This window comes from Thermobia domestica, chromosome 5 (assembly GCF_964235325.1).
Source record: "Thermobia domestica chromosome 5, izTheDome1.hap1.1, whole genome shotgun sequence".
Taxonomy (NCBI): domain Eukaryota; kingdom Metazoa; phylum Arthropoda; class Insecta; order Zygentoma; family Lepismatidae; genus Thermobia; species Thermobia domestica.
Window position 1 is genome coordinate 96,656,458 of NC_137458.1, and position 16,798 is coordinate 96,673,255.

The 16,798-nt window shown below is 36.8% G+C and overlaps 1 protein-coding gene across 4 annotated transcripts in view; it reads right to left on the bottom strand.

The window, feature by feature from the left end:
- Positions 1-16,798, bottom strand: part of LOC145686017 (uncharacterized) — a 70,730-nt gene that overhangs the window by 22,176 nt on the left and 31,756 nt on the right. The gene's annotated exons all lie outside the window — the stretch shown is intronic.

Genomic DNA, 16,798 nt, shown 5'->3' on the forward strand with positions numbered 1-16,798 from the left:
GATGGTGTTAATGTCGCAAGTCTCAGTATATGTGAACTGTAGCGAGATAGGCTTAACGTCATTTAACAGCCAGTATATGTACAAAAACTGGTGGAATTCTTAGAATCAGACGTCAGATATTGCGCCACGAAGATGAGTAAACTTTCCGCAAAACTGCTACATTTTACAATTTTAATTCGATAAAGACGCAAATGCTGAGTACGCCGTGAAGAAATCTGTGCTGTTCACAGTCAAGACACATTATCAACGGCAACACCCAAAAGATGATTCACTCACTCTCGTTCTGAAAATTTCGATGTCCCAAGATGGTCCTTGCATTGGGCGACCAATCACAGAGAAAGTAGATGATATTCCGGCAAAATTTGAGCAAGATCGGAATCTAAGCAGTCATGGTACCGCCAATGACCTAAACATCCACCCTAAGCAGTCTTAAACCATTTGGTGAAAAGTTGGCTACAAAAAGAAGCTTGACGTTTGGGTGCCACATGATCTAACTCAAAAAACACTTACTCAATCGAATTTCTATCTGTAAATCTCTACTGAAATATAACGAACTCGAGTCATTTCTGAAGCCACTGATCAAAGTGATAAAAAGTGGATAACCTACAACAACAATGTGTGAAAAAGATCATGATCGAAGCGAAAGAAAACTCCACCGTCTGTGGCAAAGTCCATACTGACGCCCAAGAAGGTTATGCTGTGTGTTTGGTGAGATTGGAAGTTCGTGCATCACGAGCTGCTAGAGTCGAACCTATACTGTCGAAAATTAGCGCAAATGCATCTACTAATGTAAAACAGACGGCTAGAGCTGGTCAACAGACAGGGTGTCATATACCACAGACCAGAATAACACCAGACCATCTTTATCAGCTTTAGCGACCCGTCAGAAATTGTGAATTTGGCTAAGAGATTTTAATTCATCTACCGTAATAGCCCGGACCTGGCACCGCCAGATTCATTTGTTTCGGTCTCTGAAGAACATTCTGAATGGTGTCAAATTGTTACCAAACGAGCCCTGTGAAAATTATGTTACGATTTTTTGACCAGAGCCCACGAAAAGTTCTATATCGACGGAATTACTTGCTCAATTTTGACCTCTAAAGGCTCACTACTTTTCAGATAAACTGACATAATATTTAAGCCTCAGTCCCCTTGCATGCAACTGCTACGAGAAGAATCCTAAAAATTATTCATATACTTTCGTAAAACAGTACGTAAAATAAAGTATCCTATTGCTGTGATTTCTACAATTAACACTGCTTTAGTACCGTATTTTTCAGTGAGATAATAATAATAATAATAATAATAATAATAATAATAATAATAATAATAATAATAAATGAGTTTCGTAGGGAAGACTTGCAAAGTATGTTAATTCAACATTCAAACTTGAAATAGTACATGTATAACTACTGGTTGCAATAGAGGAATAAGATAAAGATAGCTTATGCTCCTCGGACGCTGAATTAATATAAAAAAGAAATTACTTGCTCTTTCTTATTGTGTTTGCTCTATGGGAATTAACATTAAAACCGGAAGTGATAACTGATGTCAATCATTTCTGGTTGCAATAAAAAAAATACAAGTCCGGGATGAAACATATTCCTGGTACTAAATCTACATTCAAAATCTGCTCTTGCTACCTATTTCCGTTTTATCCTTATGCGATCAGTGTTGTAATCGAATGAACTTAATTTCCACCACTTCCGCTTTCAACAGATAAATAAAAGTCTAGACGAAATTCATTCTTGGGGCGCTGAATCTGTCAAAAACAATATTTTGATATCTACTACCGGTTTTTGCTCTATGGAAATACTGAAACAGAAAATTTTTAGTAAATTCCAACCACTTCCGATTTTGATAGTGGTTTGCGTATGGTGATGGTATATACCCTTGAGACGCTGAATCGACTGCTGAAATTCACTTGTCTCTATCTACTACCGTTTTCCTTCTAAGGTGATCAACGTTAAAACTGGAAATGGTTGATTTCTAACACTTTCGATTAAAACAGAAGATCAACGCAAGATTTGGTATCTATTCTTAGGGTGATGAATCGACTGTAAAAAACTGCTTCTTGACCTCTCTTACCGTTCTAGCTCTATAGATATCAATATTGTAACGGAAAGTACTAGTAAACTGCAATCACTTCCAGTTTCGGGTAGTGTGTTGTAAGTAGTGATGGTAGGTTCTCTTGAAATGTTGAAACGACTGAAAAAAAAAAGAAAAAGAAAAAAGAAGCTAGTCGCTGTCTATTATCGTTTCTGTTCTATAGCGATGAGCTTTCTAACAGGAAAGGTTCATTTCTACCACTTGAGGTTTGAAAAGATGGTTAACAGAGAAATATGGAACCTATTTTTTGGACGCTGAATCCACTGCAAGAAACAGATTCTAGCTTTTATTACCCGTTTTGTTTTACAGCGAAAAACGTTGAATTCGGAAATGGTTAATTTCAACCACTTTCGGTTTGAATAACAGGTTAAGAGAGAAGATGGAATCTACTCCTGGGACGAAAAACGCTTCTTAACATCTCTTACGGTTTTGCTCTGATACCTGTCATTAGTCGCACAGACGGGTACACTGGTTCCACAAGACTTTTGACAGTATCAACTTGATATTAAGAAAACTGTCTGTAACTCTTTACCGAATAGAATGGTAGAATCAGAAGTGTATATTCATGTTGTCTTTGGTAGAACCGCTTTCGACTGTCTGGTTATAAGTCCCCATGCTTTTCTTCTATAGTATGGGGTGCTTCCCAGGCGTGTCCACAACTCGTATTCTCAATGGAACACAAGGACTACTTAAAAAATTTGGCATTCGTCTTTTTCAAATAATAAATTGTGCATGTTTGTCGAAATGGTAGAATGTGAATCGTTAAAAGAATGTCTTACGTATCAAGAAACAAACGAAAACATCTAAAATCGACAATGCGACTGAGAAAAAAATAATGTTCGGTTTTTATAAGATTTTAATCTTATGAAACCTATCTGCTTTTTTCATATCATTTTATATTTTTGTTTTCCTTAATAGTAAATGTGACTTAATTTTAACACTATCCTTACATGAGTTTTCTACTTATAGTGCTTTCATATTCAAGAACCCGGGATCTTTTCCAGGGTGTCTAGCAGATTTCTCTCAGCAATTTCCTGGCATTTTCTCGACCATTTCCATATCTTTTCCGACCTAAGAAAAAATCGTAAAGTTAAGAAAGGTTAAAATGTAATGAAAAAGTGTGTAAAATCTTATCCAATCAAAAACTTTCTCCTTGTTCATGTATACAATGATGTAATCTAATCACACAACTTCTTTTCTTCTTCTATAGTAACGACTTCTGATAACTGATTCACGATTTTCTGTTTCTTTGCTTCAAGTTACTTTAATCTCTGTTGTGCTCTTTTTTCAGCGGCCCTGCAATTTTTTCTGCCATCAGTTTCCTACGATGTTCTTCGGCTTCCTTGCATCGCGCGTATGCATTTCTCATTGATAGTATCATCTGTTTTGGGATACGTAGGGACTGTACGCCACCAAGCTGCATTAACAGCTTCACACACTACACGCTGCGCCACTAAAGATTTATCTAACAAATTTTATATTATCTTCTCGTTCACGGAAAAACTCCTTTCTAAGGCTGCATTGCCATGGGAAAGAATTAAGCACATCTTTACAGTCTTGCAGAGATATATATTATTTGGTCATAAGACACTCATCCAAAAATCATTAAGTCTGTGTTCACTTCATTTTTAATACTCCATTTTCTATCGCACATGTATCTGACCTACTAGAGCCTTGTATTCTCTGTCTGCCTTTTCTGCATCGAACGCTGTGAAAATATACTCTGCACTAAAATTTCGAACGTTGCTCTCATTTGTTCAACAGTTTCTTCCTGTGAATAGCAACGGTGAAGGAATTAAAAAATTCAAGTGCATTTGTAAGGGAATACTTTAGCGGAGACTTCTGTTGCAGTTTGGAAACAAAAAGCTGATAGCATTCACGAACTTGTTTATGAAAACACAGTATTTTCTTTTCACTAACCTCTGTACATTTCCTTACTGCTGATCTAGTTGTATACCCAAGGTCAATTTCCTTAATAGTACTGAATTAACATAAATGTTTTCATTTTTCTCCATAACATCAATCCTACTTTGTCCATCGTTTCTTCTGTAACGAAGCGTGACTTCAATAATTTTAATAACTGAGTGAGGATGCCATGCACAAATGAAGTCAGAGGTGTCTGACTGATATTTGGTCAAGAAATACCACAGTCTTCAGCTAGGGATTGAAAGAAAAAGAAAGAAAGAAAAAAAAGCTAATTTTGTAAGGAGCAATTTTTCGTTCAAACTTTTAGTTACAGTTGAGTTATTTGTCTGTTCCTTTAACGGTTTCAATATACATTCTCACATCCGGTTATATTTCTTGGCTTCTCTTTGCTACTTTAGCATTTTCTACTCACCGAATGTGGCAAAATGGAAGGAGAAATAATGACGAACCTGTTATTTCAGAATACTAAGCACGCCCTGCTGGTACCATTTCGAACAAGTCATACAAGGCTCTAACAAAAGAAATCAAATCCATCCAGGTTTTTTTGTGTGCCAGTCATAAAACCACCGTGAACAACGTGAAGACTACATGAACCAAGTTCAAAAAGTCGTGGAGCATCTGTACACGGGTGGCACAACGTTCCTCTTCAATTAGCCTTAAAAATTTATGTTTGACCCATCCATTGAAATTTGGAGAAGCTTCGATTGCTTAAGCGACTGCAATACATTCTGCAAACCATGTAGTACGTCTGTAGCTGCACTATAATCCATAAAAACAGAATTTAAATACCATGTTCTGACTTTGTTGTTGTCGTCCCAGAAGTATACTCTCACATTCATTTGAGTACTTTGCGCAACAGGATTTAAACTTTCATCAAATCCAACGACATAATGTTCGCATTCTTGCAACAAGGATTTAAGTTCATGTTGAAAATATGGACACAATCCACACACGATGATATATGACATTTTGTCCTTGTGCAATTTCATATCACTAGCAACTGCACTGTCTGGAAACATCCTAGTAAAAAAGAACAACACTATTTTCAGCACTGCGTAAAGAGTTGCGATTCATCACTGCGTTTATACACCACAAAATCTCTGCCTGTGTAACACTATCCTTCTCTTTATATTTGTCTAGGGTTGAAGTACTAATTGGAGAGCGTGTTTTACTTGATGAGCATGTAAGAGGATCAGTGCTGGTGCCAGGTACGTCTATATGTGATGCTGGCACAGGAACAACTGAACTTTCTTTAGGTTTTGTTGGAAAATGATGTGTCATTATAAAAGCCTTGTCGAGTTGCTGCAAGGTTTTGACAGTTATCCGCCAGATTTTCAAAAGTATTTTTATTCTTTTCCTTCTTTATAAAACTCGAATCCTAAGATTATTATAGACAGATGTTATATTTTACGAATGGAAATTATGTTTAAAAAAACAAACTTACCTGCCTCCTACATCATAGACACAGCCATTTTCAATCTAACGTATACTACAAACAAATGACTGACGAGTTGCGTTCTAAACAAAAGAATGGCGAAATGCGATTTTGTGAATGATTATATTGGAACTCTCAAATCTAAATGCGGTGACACAAAGTGTTCATCTCAAGCAAATAAGCACAATAACTGTCAAAAACGTAAATTCAAATTTCCCGACTTTTCTCGCGAATTCCCGAAAAATCTCCGATTTCCCGACCAATTTTTTAATTTAAGACGAATTCCCGACTTTCCCGACTGCTAGATACCCTGCTTTTCACTGAAGGATAAAAGGAAGTTCAGACTCAAGACGTATAGACTTCGATGCCAAAGACGCCCAAAAAGCAGATGTTGTTAATAAACACCAAATTTAAATATATATCATTTCCTAGTTGGCAACACAGAGGTTGATTCATTTGTATTGAGTGAATTTGAATGTGCCATTTACCTAGCATATGAAGAATTTCCACTATTGGTTGTGTTCGATTGACAGGCCACTTCTACTGACTATTGTGCGGATTTGTAGTTTCCACTGCAGGAAACTGCGTTGCAGCTGTGCGATGGATAATGTATTCCACTCCTCTTTACAGGTTTTCACATGGCCGGAGACGTGCGAACTTGGAGGAGGGATAGGCGTAGCTTGAGGTATCCAAAAGCATAATAGGTCAATTGGGCTGATATCTGTACTCTTGACAGGGACTTCAGAGAGGGGAATTGCCAAAATTCCAGTTTCCTGTTTCATACAGTAATGGAATTCCAATGATATTTTTGGCTTGGTGAAGTTCAACCTGGTTCACGTCTTGTCCGACAATGCTGAAATGTTATGCCGGAATGTTTCAGTCAGAACATAAGTCTGATAGTATGCAGCAGTGATTTTAACGTTTCCTCCACCTTTCGGACATAGTTTGCCCCTGTACGAGAAACCAGCCACAATCATGAACCTTTCTGGGAAACTCTGCGTACTGGCCAAAAACTGTGCTTCGGCGTCAACGGGTCTGTACGTAATTGCACAAACTTCACCAGAGTTTGTGAGGTAAATCCAGGCCACATCAACGGTAACAACAAACTTCCACCAATAACCCACGAGATGACTTTCACACACCCTCCTGCACTTCCTTTTTCATTTAGACATGTGACACAGTTTTGGTGTGCACAATGCTTTTACGAACGACCGTGAGGCGTAAATTCCTGTGAATAGTACAGTGATTGTCGCCTACGATGTGTGGCATTTGATGGGCATCATACCCTGTGTGTGGGATTTTCGGAGGTCGCTATACGCCAAACCATACGCAATAGCAGCGGAGTCCTCTTCACGACAGGCTGGTTTCTAGGTGTTTGAGTCAGTGTGGTGGACCCAGGCCTCTGAGCCCCATATTTCCGAATAATAGAATTCTCAGTGCAAGACTTACAGGAAAATTATGCACCTGACATAGCTTCACGATGTGCGACCCCGTCAACTTGGCGTCGGAAAGGGCCACAACAAACCCCTCCCAGAATCTGTTCAGCTTCAGCGGTATCAGACTACGCTCGACTGCACTTTTCTACGAGATACGTTGCTTGCCTCGTTGCAATCTCACGGCGACAGGTTGCGCATACGTGATAGTTGCACATTGACTTCGGCTCAATATAAATCAATCAATTTCTGTATAAGAACTAGTGCAAAGACCATATTTATCACAGAATTAAAATTTGACATCCAAAAGTAGAATTATAAATTATGATTATTCGTATTCATACTTATTTTTAACGGATCTTTTACTATATATGTTCTGCCCGTTGTTTTAGAATAGTATGCAGAGTCTGACTATAAACAAATACAATAATACAATACACACGGGATGGACAAAAATATGGAAACATTGTATAAAAGAGGTGGCAATTTCAAACACGATTTGCGTCTGAATGGAAGGTGTCGCTGTGGTAACCGGCACATCCTGTAAGGTACCTGGCCAATCGAACAGATGGGCTAGTTACAGTTCAGCGACCGGTCCGTGCAAGTTATTGTGAATCATGTCTGATCTGACAGAGTTTCAAAGAGGGAAAATTGTGGATGCGCGTACGGTAGGAGCTTTCGTGACGAAAGCAGTGGAAATGTTTGGTGTATCAAGAGGCACCCTGTTAGCGTCAAAACAGTCATAAGAGAACTCCACAAGCAGGGTATTTATGGCAGATCTGCAATTCCCAAAACACTCGTGACTGTTGACCATGCTGCTATACGGAGACATTGGTGCAACGCCCATAAAAACTGTACAATGGAGCAGTGGAAGACTGTCATCTGGTCAGATGGGTCTTACATTTTTTCCAACTGCTGGCCGAGTTTACGCGTGGAGAACGCCAGCACAAGTGTACGATACAAAGAATGAGCAGATTGTCTGTTACGAAGAGTAAAGCATGGCGGTGGTTCAATGATTTGGGCAGCCATATCCTATATTCTGTCGGATCCATTACCACCCTGCAAACTGCCCAGGAATGCATAACCATTTTGAGTGACCAGCTGCATCCCATGGTGCAAACCTTGTTCCTAGATAGTATTTCAAGATGGAAGAGCCCCTGTTCATACAGCTCACATCGTCCAGGACTGACAACAATATGCGACTTGTATTTCTCCATTCCCCGTGGACTGCAGGCCGGTCTGCATGCCAATGGTGGTCCTACTCGCTACTAATAAAGGTAATGTGCAATTTTTCAAGTGTTGCCACATTTTTGTCCTTCCACTGTAGCTTCCTTATTGGTACAGTGAAGATAATTTGTTTTGTCTGAATATTCTGCAGTCACAACGACCATTTTCAGGGGTAACAGATCAATTTTTTTTATTAGTATTTTATTTGAACTATATCATGAAAGAATAATCAATGAAAAACATCTTTTTCACTTTAATACCCCCCACCAAAAAAAAAAAAAGGCATCGTGACCACTGAATATACAGAAGTATCCAACAACAGACGAAACGATACTCCTAGTACAGATAACCAGAGATAATATTCTTCTTTCGTACATGATTACGATTATAGCTGAAAACACTTTCAGCACAATTTTCTGATTCTTCACAAGCACAAACAATGCTAAGTTCAACAATATTTTTAACCCGTAAGTACTACGCGGAGTCTGTCACACTCCGCTGTCGACTTAACTTTCGGTTCGACCGCCTCTCCCGATTGTTGTTTCCTCTACCTTCTTGGTTATATTTAGTGTGTATGCAAAAATTAACATCGTGCAGTTGGTTTCTCCGCAATCTATTGTTCGGAGTCTGACAGACTCCGCGTAGTACTCATGTGACAAACATGCGCAGTACTTAAGGGTTAATATTCGAAATCTTTCAAGATATTCAGAAGTTGTATTCAAACTACACAATATTCCGAAAAGATTTTCGTATAAAAAATACATTATTATTTTTTTTTTTAAAAAAAAGGATAGAACAGAAAAAAGCATTTGTTGTTGTAAATTCATTGGGTAATTACAGAAACAAGTCAACGTTTGTGTATTATGTATTCAATTGGTGGTAACTAACAGCATTACAAAGCAGTTATTTAATTGGTTAACTGTCGAATATAACTACAAAAAAATGAAATTATAAATACTTAATATAAGGATTAGGAACGAAATGGCATATGTTAGTTATGATGAAGAAATTTTAATGACAGAAAATGAGAGAATCCAGTGAAAACCTGCGGACATAAAGTTGTTCACCACAACCTCGTACAGTCTGGGATCTAACGTGCATTCCAGATGAATTCTTTACCCCTAAACCACCGCCCCCCCCCCCAAAAAAAAAAAAAGTAGCACTACCGATTGAACGTAATTATAGTAATCGAAAATATAGGAATGATGTACCTTGTATACAGATTTCACAAACAATACACAGCGACTGTATTTCAATGACTGTACAGCGACAATCATCGAGTCGGAATATCTTCCGACATACGCAAAACAATTTCTTGATTCGATTTCAAATAATAAATTGTTTTCGTGCATAAGCATTTCTGCTCTTTTTATGAATTGCATGTGGTGAAAGTAAAAACAAAAATGCTGAATATTGAATAAACTGACAGTGTAGTAACAAATTATATAAAGAGATAATACGAGCATAGTAAGAGAAACAAGCATTTTTTTTAAAGCTCGGAAACTTGGGGCAAACTTACCACTTGTCTTTGGTTAATTTCAAATTAGAAAGAAGTGGAGGGGAGCTAGAAAGTAGATAAACTCCAAGTTATTTTTGTTTTATGTAAGAGGTTTACTGGAAAGACACGCCACATTTCATTAGTGTCATTATTATATTAATGAGGTGAATTTACTTCGTCATTCCCGATCAACCCCGAGTAATACGAATATTCGGAAGTCTCAAAGCAAATACTTGCTGTTCCACGGTAACTGGAGAACCTAATGAATATATTATGTTTATTCCCTTACTCTTGGCTAATTTCAATTTCAAGTTTGGAGATGATTGAGAAGCCACCAAGAAATTATAGTAATATTTCATTTTTTTTCTTTCTTTCTTTCTTCTTTTTTTTTTCAGTAGTTGTCATGGAAAATTCTCCCGCTATTACATTTCAAATATGTGAAAAACTTTGAAGTCGGGATGAACGTACTCCTCATTATTACGCGATTTTGACCTCGAAACAATAATCCGACTTGCTACGCCCCAAGATAGTCCACACAAAGCTTTATTACAATCGATATATTAGGAAAGTTACCGCGAAATAGGCAGTCAAACTGGACGGGTGGTTTGGGGCTTTAATTCTTTCTCAACATTGACCTATATGAATACTGTTAATTATTCCCTTATGTTAAGTCTATCTGTCCCTCCCACAGACAAAAAACGGAAAGTTTTCCATGATTTGTCAACCGCGAAGTCATTTTTCTTTTATTTCCAAAGAATTATATGCTTCATACCTTTGTCTTTGTACAGACAACCTAAATGTGCAGTAAGTACGAATATATCGAGGAGTGACTTTCTCAGATATCTTTGATCGAATCCTTGCTATTTTCTTGTCTGTCCTACAACCGCTCATTCTCCTATGGCTTATAGAATTTCTCCTTACATCTGACAAGGAAACTGATATTAGAGAATGGAAAATAAACAAATAGAATTTAAGTGTTTTATAAATCTGGGGCTTGGTCGATTTTACATTTTAAATAAACAGCTCTCATTAAAACTAATTAAATTATTAATTAATACAAAAACAAGGACTTGACAATTAACAATTAGAAATCATAGGCGAACCCAGCATTTTGAAATGGAGGTATACAAGCCTCAGATATTTTGGTTGCTTGTGCATAACCTCTTCTCATTGTTCATTGTGCTCTTTATTTTTGATTCATACCCCACTTTGCAAATTTTTGCTTAACGAATATAACGTCTACGTAACAATTAACAGACTGCCCATATGAATTTTCAGCTACATATAATTAAAGGAAGTTCCAAGAATACTGGCAAATATTCACTTCGAGCTACCGAATTCAATAAAATTTTACATATATATCAGGATCTTCCCAGAATTTCTTTTGTTTATATTTTGCTGGAGCGTTAGGAAAAGTTATCGAATAATCAAAACAGCAGTACACACGCTTCACACAATACCGAAGAATTTGTACTCTAAGTACTGACACACGAAAATATCACGTGAACAAATCTAGGTATTGACCGAGTCAGTGAGTCTCAGTTGAATCGAACAGTCCAATACACGCATGGCCACGAATACAAGAACTGATCCTTAACAGTTCACTAACACAAAACATTCACAAACGACACAACGCACGCTGCCAAAGCTTAAACGCATTTGACTGTAGATCTTGACCAAAATTCACATTCCTTCAATCTTGGTGCCACATCTATATATCAGGATTCAGATAAGTGTTCGTTAACTTACACAGTTCAGTCTCCAGAATTGTTGTTAGCTACTTAAGAATCACACTCAATCTGTGTCCATGAATTAAAATTTGATTTTGCACAAACTTTTTACACTATACGTCACATATTTTTCATTATACTGCAAAAATTCTTTTCTTTTTTCTTGGTTATGTGTTACTCCTTAAATGACTCCCAATATGCCAACGTAAGATCTGCTACCTACGACAGTTCTTTTTAAACTGAAATTCTAAGAACGTTAAAATTTTGGAGACCTTGAGTGAGATTTCTAGACTTCACAAGCAAATGAATTCTTGCACAATAGTTTAAACACTAATATATAAAATATTATATCGTACAATGTGTCACGGCGATCTCTGTACTTCTTCGACCATATCTTTGACATTTACTAACTTGATGGATGCTGGTTGTGCAGAAGACATAGGCAGTAATATGCTGAACCTTTATGCGCTCTTCTGATAGTTCCAATGTCCTTCACGCTCTCAGGGAAATGAACTGCAATATCAGCAGTTTTTGGTAACCTGCAACAGTTAATTATGAAGTAACAACAGCCGTCAATTTTCTGCAAAATTAATGGTATTATCTTATTCCAACAACAAAATATCTAGGTACATTAATATATATACATTACTTGTAGAACTGCCTTACAATGTCAGATTCCCAGCATGAACACATATATTTAATTAAGTAATACGAACTTTGTCTTAAATAGCTTCATGGTAGAATTCGAAGTGAATGATTGAGTTTTTTTTTTTTTTTCGATAAATAACAATTACAAGGAACGCTAATGACACAACACCAAGGACTTGTGCTGCTAACTAATTTTAACGGCTTATAAACCCCACGGATTTCAAAAAGAAGAAAATTTAGAGAAAATAGATCTTTCATTGACTGCTACATAAGGAAGCAATTACAAAAACCCGGTCCAAGCACACAAAATTATTCATGTTATTTTCTCTTTATTCAAAAAGTGACTTAGAATGCCTTAAGATTTAACTATTTTTTTATGTTCTTATCTTACGATGAATAATTACTCTAATTGAATTTCAGCAATTATGCCCCAAAAGCAGAACTTCGGCTTTTAGGTATACGTATATTAAAACACAAAGAATCAAAGCAAACATTTTGATCTGATCGTGAACAATGCATGATTTCAATAATAACGGACAAATTTGTTGCAATTCTTAATAACATCACGAATACAGATAAATTTAGTAACGAAACTTTCAACTTCAATTACTTTCAATATAAAATGATCTGCAATTTTTTGGATACGAAAAGTTATATTAGCTTCACAATCCTACCTGGATCAGCGATGATGATTACTATATAAAGACAGGTTTCAATCTCTTTTCACAGTTATCAATATGTTTTTGATAATCTGATTCAAAACACTGCTTCAAATGCATATTACTAGTTTCTTCTGATGTTTTTTTTAAATATATATATATGAGTCAGTTATACTTCAAAGAAGGTATTTCAGATATTACAGAATTCCACAGATATAACTTGTCATATATATATATATATATATATATATATATATATATATATATATATATTATCAAGTAATAAAAACAAATTATTAACAAAGTATAACACAATTAGGATAACTTACATGAACAACAGTGTTCAAATGAACTTGAATATATACTTTTGACTTAGAAAACCAAATCTTAAAAACTGAGTTTTAAATGCAACAAAAGAAATACAGAATGTATACGTGGGTCGTGAATGAAGTACTGGCAAAATAGTATAGATATATTATTGAACTTATACTAATAACCACATTACAGGTCTTCGATATAATCTCCTGCGTTATTCTCAATGTCCCTCAAATCTATGGTAGCAGCCGTATGCCGCCGACGAGGTTTTTGTGCGTCTCGTTGATGAAACGCCGTACAGCCCGTAACACGGACGGAATATCTAGAAACTTGGTGTTTCGGAGAGGTTCTTTCAAATCGTGGAAAAACGTCAAAATCACACGGTCTCATACCTGACAAGTATGGTGGATGTTTCAAGTCCCTCAATATCATTTGGTCAACAATTGGTTCCCTATTCCTGCCACGTAACAATGAATGCGTAGTGCAAGATGGTGCTTTTTTCAGAATTACAGACGTTTGTGATGTATAGCTAGACAGAAGTACTAGAGTAAATGGTAGTACGCTTCGTTGATAGTTTCTCCTCCAAATATTGTGTAACTAAGATAACTTTCTTTGTTGAATGCCATTATCAACATTACTTTCATCCTGACACCTTCTCGCACTTTTTTTTTATTATTTTTTTTTTAACAACTAGTCGAGACGCTTTTCATTTGTGTTTGGTTGTAGAAAGTTTTGTGTCCCTTTGTATCAAGACTCAAGCTGAAAACAGAATCATCATCGTAAGGTATTCAATGCTTTCGCACCAAAAATCGAACCTGCAAACATGGGCACCAAAAACGTGCGCACTAGCCACTAAACCACCGGGAACTGGTGCGTCATTTATTTCAGTGTTGCTTTAATTCGGGTTTGTATTCCTCTGTTCAAATCTCAGTAATCGCAACAATATGTCAAAGGAATTCTTCCTTTAGATGCGGCTTCTATCCAGAGGGAGACCAGCTATCACGTGGTAGTATTATTTTTTGTATTCATCAGCTACCAGGTATTTGTGCCATTTTTGATTGAGAATCATGCGTACTGCGATTTTAGTTTCTCCCTCAGGATGTTCAACACAGACTGATGACTATGTCCAATTTACATGGATACCTTCCTGACAATTCAATGACGATCAATTTCAAGGAAACTCGCTCTAACTCAATCTGCTTTTTCTTAATGGACAGAGGATTGCTACAGACCAAATCTGGTGACTCGTCACGGCCTACACGGAACGTCTTGATACATCGTGAAACCGTCTGGTAAGCTGTCACACGATTCCTGCAATCCCTCATGAAATTAAAGTACACTTTCGCCATCAGCCCTTGAAATTTTATCCAAGCACGTTATTCAAGTTTGATAAACATACTTTGGGGCATCTCACATAATACCAATCAATATAATAATGCACAGTACCACATTACTCCTATTACCAACTGGTTTTGGCACTGTACACCTCGCCAATGGTTCGAACTACCAATGTCCAGAGCCCCTTCCCCCTTCACGCACAAGCAAACACATACTCGCCAGCAGACAGTGTTGACAGTACTATACAGCCCAAATGTTCTTGTATATTTACAGCAGCTTCAAGCGTGACTTTCTTTGCTAAGACGTTTATGTGAACCTTTTAATGCAAACTAGGAATGCAAGATAAAAGTATATCAGTTTGAAGAAACATTAACAATACACACCTCTGAAATTTGCCGATACTCTGGCACCTCTCGCAACATATTCCAAAACAAAAAGAATCTAAAAGGATATTAATAATATGAGGGAACATCTACATTATATACAGGGGCTTTCTGGAATTCCTAAATTCATAATCATTTAATGGTGACTACCCTTTTTCAAGCCAATTTCATTTGATAATGATTATATTCTCCCTTGTAAAATTAATTCTGCTTTACTTTTTATGAAGCTACAGCATCGTTATGAAGACCTGCACTAATACTGAACTGTGACCCAAGCTACTGCTCAGAGAGTACGTTAAAGTATTCATTTTATACGCCATTATCTATAGAGAAGAAAATAAATTTCACATACCTAGCGTATGTTCCTTTTTATGTAAAATTATTTCGACGTCGTTATTTCAGAAATCTGACATCTTATTCGGAGGACGAATTCCTTCAGTGCTTAAATTGAGTCTTCATATGACGATTTTCTCCATTGGTTGACGAACACAACTTTTTAAAGACACTGCTGAAATCTTATAACCCAAAATTATTACAATGTAAAATACGCTAGAAAAGTAAGATTAAATTCTTCTACCCCTCACTCCTCAATCCTCTTTCAATATACACATTCAATTAGAAGGAGAATTGAATCTATGTATACATGTGCAAGAAAACAGTTTATTATTCGCAATAATTTTCTAGTATATTTTAATTGTGATAGGATTTCAGTAATGTCTTTAGGAAGTAATGTTTGTCAATCAATGGAGGAAACTGATTGAGTCGCATCATGTGACTCAATTTAAACACTCAAGGAATACATTCTCCGAAGATGCTAGATTGCTGAAATAGGCATCGAAGCAATTTTAAATATACCATACGCTGGGTAGGTGAAATTTCTCTTCTTATTTACTACTTGAGTATTTATACAAAGTGATGCGACTGCAAATACGGAAAACGTCTTGTAAACTTAATTACCCAACTAAAACAAAGAGAAAAACTTATGAATTTCATAATGCGTAATCACTTTGCATCTATATTAATAAACTAGAATCAGATAGAGGCTGTGATATTATTATGCACATTCATTCCTCAGTGGCTTAGAAACTTGTGGACAATTTCAAGGATATTTTTACTGAAATCCCAGAATGGTTATAGGCTTTCTATCCCCCACGCTTTCACTCCATGCAACTGACCAATAGGATTATTTCATCCCTAATTTTATTACTGTTATTAATGAAGCATTTCAAACATCAATACGAAAAGGTACGAAATTTGTCTATGAAGTATTCTTCCTTCAGATGATATATTATTCGTTTGCTAGATACGAATTTCGGAAACCACAACCCCAATCCAATATTCTCGCACGATTATCCTTGATATCTGTTCATCGTTAAGAATATCTTCAATGGTGCAGGGAGAGAGATACAGTAGTGAGGCAAAGGGTCATTTCTGTCTCACACATGGTGACCACTGTAGACTTGCAGGTGAACTGGAAAAAACAAGTGTTCTTACTCATCATACGGGATCAACATCCGGTATTCTTGTATTGGAGGCGAAAAAATAAACTACATATATACCACTCGTCTATGTTCTTTATTCCGAGCAGAATGAGTAACATAGTCACTCCTGTCCTTCAATCTTCTCTGAACAATATGCGGAAACCACTTTACTCGGACTACAGCACTGTGGAACATGGTATGACGGCACCCAACCGCCAGCCTACTTAGGCAACGACCATCCACACACACTGACATCTATAGTCAGCATGGGATACAATAATCCACAAACATCTGGCATCCATAGGATTGCTACCTGCCCATGGTACAGCCTAGGCGGCATTTTGGGCTAGTTACATGCGATATTAGTATGGGTATTGTACTCTTATATTTTTTGATCATTTTATACGTGTTTGAGATGACCAATGAGTGCTATGCTGAGATCATTACCAGTTACAATCACCTTCTTGTGTACCAACTTTGTGCCAGAACCGTGTATTTCTACGGGGTATTCTTAAACGCGCTCCTACCAGTGTATGCCTAGTCTAAACGAAAGTATAGATAGAAATTCGAACGACATCGCAAGTAGGCAGCAAAGAGCTGCCAATACTCCACATGT